A 12,706-nucleotide genomic window follows, 5' to 3' on the forward strand; every position below is an offset into this window, starting at 1 on the left:
AGAAAGTGAGCTTTGACTGAGGAAAGCTTATTCTCGAACAATTTTGTTATCTGAGGCACAACAGGATTCAAATAACAAATGATAATTTCTAACATCTGCTGCAGTTTATGGAACCTGACCAGTCATGGGCAATATGGTCATTATTACCCTTTATTGCTGTGGTTAACCTCACATTTCCATTGCTTCATTTTTATTAGGGGCTGCTGTACAGTCTGATTGCTGCACAAGGAGGCGATAGGCTGGCTTTGATCAGCCTTGGATATAAGCACTATCAAGGCATTAACGGTTATCCACGCGATCTGGAACTGTCATACGCTTACTATAGTGACGTTGCTGCGAAGACACCTCGTGATCATCAGCATTTAGAAGGAGACCAAGTAAAAGAAATAAGCAATTTCCAGATTTATTTCCCCCATCTAACCAATTGTCCCTCTAAGGCTTCCTTACTGCTGCGCAGAAGCTTGCTTTCACTGAGCGGAACCAAGCCACCAGCAAGAGACCCCTCTGCCAGGCGGCCGCCCAACCTGCACGGCACCAATATGATGCCTGCACATCCACATAGCTTACAGGGAATGGTGCATCTATTTTAATGCAGCAACATTTTATTTATTAATAGAGTTGATACATTTATTTACTGTCTTTCGGTCATTGCATTCAATTCATTGTGATTTCCAATTCAGAATAATCGTCTACAACAGCGATTCTCAACCAGGGTTCTGTGGTACCCTGGGGTGCCATGAGCAAGTCCCAGGGGTACCGTGGCAACGCTACTGGCCCCCCTCACTTTTGTGGTGTCTGCCGCCGGCACCAGCAAGGATATGGAGCTGGCCCAGGGGGCAGGGCCTGCCGCAAGGTCTGCAGCCACTTCTCACCCACCCCCACCGCGTGCTTCCTTTCACCTGGGAAGGGAAGGGGGGGGGGAGGATGGCAGGGGTACCGTGAGATATGAAGAGTGAGGTCAAGGGTACCGTGACGTCCAAAAGGTTGGAAAACACTGGTCTACAATGTAATTCACACCATGCAAAATGAGAAAGGGACAGGAAGAGAAAACAAGAGACTCCTAGGTTCTCTTCCATACCTGTTCTAAATGGGACAGATTGGATGGGGACAGATCTAAGAGGACAGGAGCCCCACAACAGTTGGTCCCAGGACAATTAGTGTTATCAGGCAATACCAGAAGTTGATCCTGTAGCAATGGCTGTTCAAAGAATATCCTCTTCCCCTGAGCTTTAAGTCTCCTGGACTGGCTTAGAACTGACCCACGAGTGTTATTAAAATGTAGCAATACCAAGCGTTAGAACCGAACACCCCAGTTTTCAGAGATGTGAATAAGAGCTTTAGATTTTTTTCCCCATTTCTTTTGCTCTAGGCCTTTGTAGAAGTAATAAGGCTTGAGGATGACAACTTGCTGAAAGCACAGACCAAAGAGAACGGAGACCTTTTTATGTGGCTGAAATATGAAGCGACAAGAGGAAACGCTGCTGCCCAGGTAGATTAGCTTTGGGAGGCGGGCAAATTCAGCAAACCCAGACTCCCGGGAGAACCACTGCCAGTCAGAAAAGGCAGCAGGGGGCAATGTGAATGAGTGGTTTGGTTCAGACAGGTTCATGCGCCCTTCTGTTAGGAAGGTCTGCAGTGCCATTCTACGTCGAGTCACTCCAATCTGAGCCCAGTGAAATGAATTGGCATAAGCTGGGGTAACTCTGTGAATAAAGGTAATAGCTGTGATCCTGGGCTTTTCCCCACTTACCATATGCAGCGTGCTACTCTCCCCAAGTAGCGCAGGGTACCGCGGCATCTTCAATTACAGGGGCTTACTCTGACAATGCAGCCGCCTCCGACGCTGCCGCTCTTATGCCCTCTCAGCGCATAGGCCATTCCTGACACTCCTCAAAATGGCGCCTTTTGATGGGGAAGCCCAGGAGCGCGCCAGAGATGACGCGCGCTGAGAGTAGCACGCAGCAAAGGGTGGTTGAGGTAAGTGGGGAAACAAATTCCCTGACAAAAAAATTGAATGTGCAACCTGGAAAGTCCCTGAGGATGTAAGTGACTGTTCCTATTGAAATGCCCAGCATGGAAGCTAACGAGACTGAAATATAGAAGGATTCCTGGTTCTAGGAGTCAGACGGTCAGTCAGTTTTATTAGTAGATGACCACTGGCCTGCAATAATCTCCTCACCCAAGAATACGGCCAAATTTATATATACAAAACTTAAATGCTTAAAATTGGCTCCTGAAACTACAGCCATAACAAATACCTTAAAACATTGTAATACATTTTAAACATTCCAATCTTTAAATCCATCTAAAACTTACTACACGATATTGCATGTTTTAAGCCTTGCTTCCTTTTCAGCATGTTTAGCCCTTATCTTTGTAGCAAAGTATGCAGCAATAGGTAATTAAAAGATCTTAAATCAGAAAGGAATGCAACCAGTTTTTTCTACATCTGTTAGACTTCCACTCTTAGGCCCCTTCCTCGCACACAAAATAATGTGGTTTTCAAACCACTTTCACAACTGTTTGCAAGTGGATTTAGTTATTCCGCACAGCTTCAAAGAGCACTTTGAAAGCAGTTTGAAAGTGCATTATTCTGCATGTGTGAATGAGCCCCAGACTCTGTTCTAGGAGGGTGGTTTATAAATTGGCCTGGACCAGGGGTCTGCAACCTGCGGGGTTCGGAGCCGCATGCGGTTCTTTTCAGCCTTATACTCTCAGCTCCGGCGATGGCCTGGAGGCCTGAGGGTACCGTGGGCGCAGTTCCTCTAGGAAAGGTGTGAGTGGAGGGGCCAAACTGGAGGTGGCTCTCAGGCGGAGCCGGCTCTCCGGCTCAGTAGATTTTCGGGGCTGTGGAAAATGGGTCCAAATGGCTCTTTGGGTGGTAGCCGACCCCTGGCTCCGACTGTCACACCACATTCAGCCAGGTATCTCACTGTCTTTCTGGATTACCTATCAGCAAAATCCTATGTAGGATTGTTCCAGTTCAAGTCCACTGAAATCAATAGACTGTAGGAGCTCTGCATAAGATTGTGATAATAAATCATCTTTTCTCAACTACGTGAGAGTTTATGAAAATATGCATTGAAAAAGAAGAAGAGTTTGGATTTATATCCCCCCTTTCTCTCCTGCAGGAGACTCCAAAGGGGCTTACAATCTCCTTCTTCCCTTCCCCTCACAACAAACACCCTGTGAGGTGGTTTGGGCTGAGAGAGTCTCCGAAGAACTGTGACTTCAGCCCAAGGTCACCCAGTTGGCATGTGTTGGAGTCAGTCATATTTTCCTCATACTCATTCTTTGCTTTTGTCTTGTTAAAAGCAACGGCTGGGGCAGATGTGCTGTTTTGGGGCCAGCAAGGAGTAGAAAAAAACTCCTGAAGCTGCTGTTGAGTGGTATGCAAAAGGTGCCTTGGAAACCGAAGACCCCAGATCGCTTCATGATTTTTTTTTTTCCATCGCGGCTGTTCAAGGTAAGATGGGATTTGAACACTTATCCCAGCAGAGCCATGCCTTTCTAACTGCACTGAAGCCAATGAATTTAGAAGACAGTAACTCTGCTTTAGGATGGTGCTGTAAACATTTATACAAAGCAACGCTCTTTTCAGTGGTTGAAAAGATTGTTTCAAAACACAACAAATATTTCAGGGTACAGTAAAGGGGTGCCATGTTTTTTTCTCCCAATCGTTGGTGATCATTACAAATTTCACATGAAAATGGTGACACAAAATTTGTCAGGGTTTGTTGAATAAAATATCTTTACGGTATCTATACAAAAGTCAAAACCATATTGGCAAAGACTCGCTTTTAATTTATTTGTTTGTTTATTTGTTACATTTGTCTCCCACCATATCTCTATGACTCGAAAGGTGGCTTACACAAAAAACAATCCAAAAATACAATAAATATACTATAAATACAAACATTTTAAAAAAGCATGAATACATAAATTTAAAAAGCAGTACATAAACTTGTGAGCAGAGGGGGTAGGCCACACTGATGCTAGCACATTGTATCATGTAAAAGGGGCCGTATTGATCAGCTGGCATTGGTGACAACTCACTTTTTAAAGAGCTGCACAGGGAAGGGGAGCAAGCCATGCTAACGCTAGCCGTGATAATGTAAAAAGGGTCCACTGACCACTGCCATTACACCATTAAGGCAAGGCATAGTGGTATGCCAACTAGGATGTATATATCTATAAACCTTTATTAGGCATAGAATCCATATAACAGCCAACATTGTTCAAACAAGTATCCCACACATGAGAACCATCGCAGGTAATCATTTCAAAGTTTCTATATGGAACCTAACTACAAAAGTTAAAATCTCGGAGGCGGAATTGTTTAGTAGAAACGCATCTTCCCCATAGTAGAGTGTCTTCATTAAAGATTACAGAATAAAGAGCAAAAAGTTCGGTCCTAGATCCCTCAGATAGGCAGTCGAAAGCAATATAGGTTCCATAGTTTGAATCGCTAAGCAGATACGAGGACATTTCCGCTCTTGCAGGCTTCCATTTTTCGGAACCTTCTTTGTAGCAAAGAGCAAGGGAAGGGAGTTACATCGGTTCCCAGTGATTATCCATCTATGCTTGGGCTCCTGAAGCAAACTCAAATAATCTGCCATGCGATTGATTTTAAATTTGATATCAAAAGAGGGGGGAGCAATTGCTTCTCGCCTTGTCCTGCAGAACTTGAAACTCTTGATCTATCAATCCAGATGTTTGTGTTTTCCTACTCCCAAAGAGAAAGTCGGTAATGCTTGCAGTGCCAGGCAAACATCCGGGGGGGAGGGGGGGGGACAGGCTTCCAACCAGTTGTCACTCATCCAATACTGGCAGAAAGAAGGGTCTGGCTTTTTTTGGCACAGGATGTTGTACAACCAAATCAACAACCCCGAATGCAGAACTGCGTGAAACAACCCTGTTTTTTAAAGCAGCAGCTTTGTGCAGGGCAGTGCGTTTGGAATAAGAACAAAGCATTTCTTCTGCTGGGCACCATTATGGAAATCCTGTAAGTGGGAATTCAAGATTTTCATTTACTTAACAAACAGCCCAAATAGGCAATTTTGTTTTTTTTCGTGTGACAGCAAGAACTGATATAGTTTTGGCGTAACTCTGGTATGGATTTTCCTTGTTGCTCAGGGTCAAGGAGTGCAAAAAAACCGAAGGCTTGCTGTACATCCATGAGAAAAGCTGCTTCAAAGGTAAATTTCTACATCAGTTTATGTGGTGGATTTTCCACTGGCCCCATCCAGTGCTCTGGTCTCTTCATCTCATCTATAAACGCTCTTTGGAAACTCTAAGCTTGGAAATTTTCAAAAGTGCCTATCTTTTTAACACCATCTTGATGGTGTAACTTGAGCCTGAAAAACAGTGATTCCTTTTAAGCTGCTCACAGATTAATGTTTTTGTGCTCTAACCGTAAGTTTTAAATGTTAATTTTAAATAAGGTGACCAGATTGTCACCTTTGTAAAACCGGACGGGCGATGCAAGCAAAGCTGAAGGGCAAGACAAAGACGCGCAAGACAAGCGCTATGCTATTTCCGAAGCCTCAGGAGCGCATTACCTTCTGGGGCTTCCCATTTCCCACCCCAGACACGAAGCGGGAAAACGGGGAGCGCTCTACAAGGTAGTGCGGCAGCCTTCCAAAAATCGGGACAGTTCAAAAAACCCGCGGGACAAATTGTTTTAAGGCGAGACTGTCCCGCCAAAAGCGGGACGCCTGGTCACCATAGCTTTAAATAACAAATGTAAGATTTTGTGCTTGCGGTGTGTTTTTATTTTGTAATCCCCTTCAAGCTAACGTTCTCTGTAGAAGCAGCATAATTTTTTTTCTTGATACAAATAATAAACAATTCGATTCCCTCTCCCAGTGGCATTTCTTAAAGCCTTTTAAGCATATTTCCCTTCACAAAGAAGGCTGGGTTTGCTATCATTATACAGCATATGAGGCATCAGCACATTATGCATCAAGCTCTTTCTGCAGGGCTCTCAGCCCCATAGTTCCTCTGCAGTGGGGTCTGTTCTCATTTCATAAGAACATAAGAACGAGCCAGCAGGATCGCATCTCAGAGTCCATCTAGTCCAGCACTCTGCTACTTCCGCAGTGGCCCACCAGGTGCCTTTGGGATTTCAATGCAGGATGTGAAAGTAATGGCCTTCTGTTGCTGCTGCTGCTCCCGAAAGCACCTGGTCTGCTAAGGCATTTGCAACCTCCGCCATCAAGGAGGATCGAGATTGGTAGCCATAGATCGACACTTCTCCTCCATAAATCTGTCCAAGCCCCTTTTAAAGCTATCCAGGTTAAGTTATTTCCCTGTTTAAATGCGTAGGAGCAGCCCCACTTTGTGCTCTATGGCTTTCGGACACTCCTCCTCCCCACATTACCCAAAAGGGAAGATCAAGGGAAAGATCAAGGAAAGATCGATATTACTCTTTAAAAGTAATATTGATATTGCTTATATCGACATGATATCGGCTTTTCTTTGGGGACTTTTCTATTTTAAGGGTAATCTGCCACTGATCCCCTGAAACTCGCAAAGCTTTCGCCATGAAAGCTTAGATGGGGTGAAAACATATCACAGAGGGGGGCAGATAGTGTCCGCTAATATTGTGGACCCAGACAAGGTAAGATGTCGCTCACGCCCTTACTGTCCTATACTAAGAATACTTTCCAATATTTCCCCATTGAGTAGGCCCTCACTTGGATCTCAAAGTAGACCTGTTTAGGATTACTGCTGGCTACTCTGTTTTGTCAGGAAGGGCGACACTGTCCAGAGTTGCCAGTTCCAGGCTGGGGAAAAAGACTTTGGGGGCGGAGCCTCAGTGGTAACGGCCTTCTATGAGGTATAATCAGTGGTCGGATCCAAAAATTTTAATAACAGGTTCTGGCGGTGGTGGGATTCAAACAGTGGTGCCGGCCAAGACACACGCATCTCCAGTCCCTATTGGGCAGGGTGGTTGCTTTAGTAACCTCTTTTTTGCATTCAGAATAATTAGTAACCACTTCTAGAGAAGTGGTGAGAACTGGTTGGATCCCACCTCTGGGTATATAATGCCATACAGTTCACTCTTCCAAAGCGACCATTTTCTCCATGTGAACTGACCTCTCTGTCCCCCAGAGATGTTGTAATCCCAGAAGATCTCCAGTCGCCACCTGGAGGTTGGCAAGTTTAGCCGCTTGTCCCAGATACTGCTGCATATCAAACACGCTCAAACTAGGATGTCATATCAACATATCAAACTAGGATGTCAGGGTGTGGTCTTTTCCCTTGCTTGTTTTCCATACTTGACAACTGTTTGCCAACGGGGAGTATTTGTGTGACTCTATGGTTCAGGGGTCTTCAAACTATGGTCTCTCCAGGATAAACATGGACTACAATTCCCATCAGCCCCTGCCAGCATGGCCAATTGGCCAGGCTGATGGGAATTGTAGTCTATGAACATCTGGATGGCCATAGTTTGAAGACCCCTGCTATAGGGTATTGTATCATGTTCTTTTCCGACATGTTCATAAAAGTTCTTTAGCACTCAGCCAGAACTGTGGGAAGACCTAGAATTTTATTGGGGGGGGGGGAGGGGCACCACAATGCTCACTGGGGAAAGCCCAGACTGGATTAAGTACCATTTCTTGGTCATCAGTAAGGTCCAGTAAAGACAGGTAGGGACATGAATTCTTGAAAGAGATCCACCATATTCTTGTTCATTTTACTTACAGGGTCTACCTCAGGCAATGAATGGCTCATTGGTATTATCATAACTTTAGGAGAGACTATGTGAAAGCTACTCAAATATTGGTTAAAAGTTGAAGCCATAAGCAGTCCTGATACCTCCTACAATCTTGGAGTCCTTCTATTTAGACGGGATTCATCCAGAAACGACTGGTAGAAATCATGTGAGTGCAAGTATTTGGTACTGTGGTTTATTAGAGTTCTCTATCAAAGCTGTCTTGGAAGGATGTTTCCAATCCCCACTTATGGGTTTAAGGTCGCTTTTCCCACTTTAACATCTGCTAAGCTGCTGCTACTCTCCCCAAGTAGCGCGGGGTCCCCCGGTACTCCCCACTTGGCCAGAGGCTGGCGACAACGCGAGCCGCCCTGGACGCTGCACTCTCTCAGCCCCCCCTCCAGCGCCGCGTCATTCCTGGCGCTCCTCAAAACAGGCGCCTTTGATGACCCTGCGCATTTCGTGGGGAAGCCCGGGAGAAGCGCCAGAAATGACACTTGGCGCTGAGAGTAGCCCGGCGCAGCAAAGGTTGGTCATGATAAGTGGGGAAACGACTCCACAAGATATCAACCATGTTGAGAAGTAGCAAAGTAGTTGAAGGTAACTGGAAGCTTCAGGGCCTCTGGCAAGAGCCTTCCATGTTGTCTCTTTGACCAGCCAGTAAAGAGTTGAGGCTGCAGCTTGGGGGAGACAGGCAAAAGCTTTTTTTTCAAAGAAGAGTTTATATCCCATTTTGTGGCTTCCTGTAAGGGGTTATCAAAGCAGCTTTCAAACTCCTTCCCTTCCTCTCCCCCACAAACAGGCACCTTGTGAGGTAGGTGGGGCTCGAGAGAACTGTGACTAACCCCAGGTCACCCGGCAGGTTTCCTGTCTAGGAGCGGGGGAACCAGTCCAGTTCACCAGATAAGAGTCTGCCACTCATGTGGAGGAGTGGGGAATCAAACTCAGTTCTCAACATTAGAGTCCACTCACTCTCAACCGCTGCAGCATACGCTGGCTCTCTGGAAGGGAAGTTCGAATCATATGTACTCATAGTGATTTTCACTGAGCAGAGTGTTTCATATTTTTTTTTTAAAAAAAATTGCAACTAGAGAGCGCAGCAGAAATGGAACATGCCTGGAATACTTATGCCTCTCTCAAACCAGTGTGTCTGCTCTCTTCAAAACTGTTCTTACCGGGTAATAACTTTTTGCACGGTCAAAATGCCCCGGATCTTACATGTCACCGGGCTTTTCCCTCGTTTTCTGATTCTTCCGGCTGCCCTGTTCTTTCCGGGGAGTCAAGGAGCAGGGCTGGGGCATTATGCTCCCAGCTGTTTCCACATTACGAGCCCAGGGCTTTCCCATTTGCACTGGAGGCTCCTCATGGATTCGGATATATTTTTCCTAGCTGAATTCTCGGTATGTGATAGGGAGATGGTGGTATCGTTTGATGTATCGAATTTGTAGCTTAATCCCTTGGCTAGAACACAGAGGTGTAGCTGGGCCAAACTGCGCTCGGTGCGCAGTGTGTTTCCCACCCATGACTCCCCTCGGAAGCTCTCTCTGCAGCACTCCCACCTGCCCCCCCCTTCGACACTTACCTTAGTTTGCTTTTAGCCCTTTTCTATGGTACTTTTTCAGGCTGAAAATGCACGGTTTTCTTCACAGTTCAGGTTAAAAACTGCCTGAGGAACTATACTTCCCAGGAGAACCTTGTGAGCCCTAAGGTGCTTCTGTGAACTATAGCTCCTCAGGCAGTTTTTTAGCCTGAACGCTTGTAAATAGCCGCTTTTTACAGCCTGAAAACGTTCCAGAAAAGGAAAAGAACTAAGGTAAATGTGGGAAGGGGGCGGGGCACTGGAAAAGAGGGAGGGAACTGGAGCGATTTTCCACCCCATGAAGGTAAGCCCGTTGCACCAACGCACACACACACCCCGGCCCCCTTGCCGCTTCTGCCACTGCTAGAACATTTTTTTAAGAAGTATGGGGGGGGTGGGGTTGTGTCTGATGAATTAAAACCAGGTGAAAAAAAATTGACTAGAAACAATGACCTTTCTCCTACCGCTGCTCTTTCTTTTGCAGACTGCTGCTGCTGATTATTTCCTTAAAGCTGCAGAAGGTGGCCACACATGGAAGGAACGGCTCGCGATGAGCGTCTCTGTGTATTATATGACAGGAAATTTACTGAAAGCCTTTCCCAGGGACCCTGAAAAGGCAGTAATGTAAATAATCATTCAGAAACTATCAAAAGGCATGGGGAGATCTCATTTCATTGGAGCTAAATCTGAACTCTCACAACTAGTGTAATTAGAAAACAATCTTGTGTTTTCTCCCCGGATATGCATAATCTAACCCGGGGAACCCCAACGTGGTACCCATGGTGCCACTTGAGGATGGCCAACACAACTTTCCTGGTGCCCGCCGAAAGTGTTTTTGGAAGGTGGGGCGTGGATCAAATGGGGCCTTTTCCCCAGCAAGGGTTGCTGATTTGCCTCCTGGAAATTTGATTGGTTGTGCATTTTTTTTTTAAAAAGTTGATTTGGCAGCCACCACATCACAAGGATCTTCAGAGTGTAAGTAGAGGTAAACTGGCTGGCTTCACCAACTATGCAGCCATTTTGTGTCTGACTCCACCTCCTTTGGCAGCCATTTTACAGTGATGGTGCCCACCATGCTGTGTCCGAAATCCAGGAGGTACCTATAGGCTGAAAAGGGTTTGAAGACCTCTAATCGACACTGAGAGCCCTTTTTTTGAATCTTGGGGACCTCCCTCGACTGCAAGCTTTTTCTTTTGTTCATTGTTCATTAGACTTGTCATTTATTGTGTGTTCTCCACAGGGACTGACCGGCAGCCATAAGCCAGTTGCCAGTCCCCATGGAGAAGATGTTCTCTGATTTCCCCTGCCCCCCTCAAAGACAGCATCCTGTCATACAATAGCAGCTTCTTGTGGCCTCCTTCAGGTTGTGTGGAGCAGCCAACTCCAGTGTTCTCTGGACTACATAGCACAGAGAAGGGCTGCCCACTCCCTTTTTCACTCTATGAGTGGCACTCACTGCTTCAATGTAAATTCAACCTAAAGAAAAAAACACTTTGTGTACCAATCTTCCGAAATATTATTTAGTCTTATATCATATGGTAATCAGAGGTGGGATCCAGCAGGTTCTCACAGGTTCCCGAGAGTAGGGATTACTGAATTATTTGTTATTGTGCCGAGAGGGGGTTACTGATTGAGTGATTTTGCCACGTGATTTTTTTGCCTTGGTTACGCCCTCCCTCCTCTCAGCAGTAGTGCGCCAGAACTGGAAGCAGTCTAGCAGGAGGTACACCCGCGCTGCATGGCAAATCCTGCGCTACTGAGTGCATTCTGTTTCCTGCCCAAGCGACAGTATGCAGCGGCTGCGTCCTTGCCACTTTTTAGCCCCGCCTTCCAGGGAATGCCCACGCCCCTGGTGCCCGGCCACGCTCCCATCGTGCCCCGCCCCACCCCATTGGCACTACGCCACAGTTTGAATCCCACCACCATGAGGAACCTGTTACTAAAATTTCTGGATCATACAACTAAAAATTTCTGGATCATACAAACGAATTGCAAGATGAAGTGCATATGTTTTTTTTTTACACTGTGAGCAATTCAAAATACTTTTAAATGATTCCAATAGTTCCTGTTAAGTCCAATTACAAAAAATGTGATCCGTGAACAGAAACCTTTCTCGATTTGCTAACAGAAATCTTCTGGTTTGCTTTTCACTTGTTTTTTTTTTTTTTCTCCCTTCAGATCTTCCTGCAAACTTGGCAATGAGTAGAATCATATTCTTAAAAGTTGCCAGTATATACATCTTTTGTCTTTAACTAAAGCACCCAATTAATGTCAATATTTTGGTCGATTGGGTACATACAATTAGTTTTTCTTTAGATTTTATTTGTGTGCCGGCCCCTTTTTGTTCCTTTTTTGATAGAGGTGTAAATTCAGGCAGCTTGGTGGTAATAGCTGAACGGGGAAAGCAGCGAAGCAAGAGAGAGAGGGAGGGAGCATACAAATTAGGCAGGGGACCTGAGATTCCTTCTATAGCTTGTTCCTTAAGAGCAGGACTGTAGATAGGTATTTACAAGCCAAAAACATGCCTGCAAACCTTTCATTTTAAAAGTATAACTTTCATTTTGCAGCTAGGGCAAAATATGTGGCAGAAAAAAAAAGAATGGCTATTTGGGCCATGTCATCCGAAAAGCTCCTCAACAGCTTATCTGGATTTGTCATGGTAGGTTCCTGTTTTCCTGGAAAATATTGTTTTTTCCCCATGTATGTTGGCTGCTTTTCGCTGGACCGATAGGGGAGGGAAGAACAACGGGCCTTCCTTACGCCGCACTTAACGGTCCGGGAATATGACGGAGGCCAGAAGGATGATGGGTGATCAGATTCTTCCGCAAAGATTTTCTTTTACATGTCAAAGCAGTTATACTGGACTGCCATTTTGTGAACAGGGAAGATATGCAAAGGCAGCAGTGTTTAACGCCTTCCTCCTTTTATGTTTGTTAGCTAGCTAGCTAGCTAGCTAGCTAGCTAGCTAGTTAGTTAGTTAGTTAGTTAGTTAACTTTCTTATAAAGCCCACCCCAAAGGACTCTGGGTGGTTAACAACGTAAAAAATCAACAAGCTAAAACCCAGTACAAATGTAAAATCACTTAAAATTAATAAATTAACAAATACAGTACAAACATTTAGATGGCAAGATGGCAATCCTGTTTGTGTCCACGAGAGTAGACATGGCCGGTAGTTGCATCAGATTAGGCATAATTAAGCCCCAGTTGGAATATAGGGGATGTGGTCACCCGACTTTTCCATTTCGATGTCGAAGTCATGGTCCCCATGCTGCTTTAAAAAAAGTCTCCCTGTGGGGAAAAATGACCGCTGTGGAGTCTGGTGTAACCTGGCAATCCCTGGCAATTCAGATCCCCCCAATAATATGTAATAATGTAATAATAATAATAATAATAATAATAATAATAA

The 12,706-nt window shown here is 45.2% G+C and overlaps 1 pseudogene; it reads left to right on the forward strand.

The window, feature by feature from the left end:
* LOC125439597 overlaps nt 1-12,706 on the forward strand; it is a 33,679-nt pseudogene that overhangs the window by 20,806 nt on the left and 167 nt on the right.

This window comes from Sphaerodactylus townsendi, linkage group LG10 (genome assembly GCF_021028975.2).
Source record: "Sphaerodactylus townsendi isolate TG3544 linkage group LG10, MPM_Stown_v2.3, whole genome shotgun sequence".
Lineage (NCBI taxonomy): Eukaryota > Metazoa > Chordata > Lepidosauria > Squamata > Sphaerodactylidae > Sphaerodactylus > Sphaerodactylus townsendi.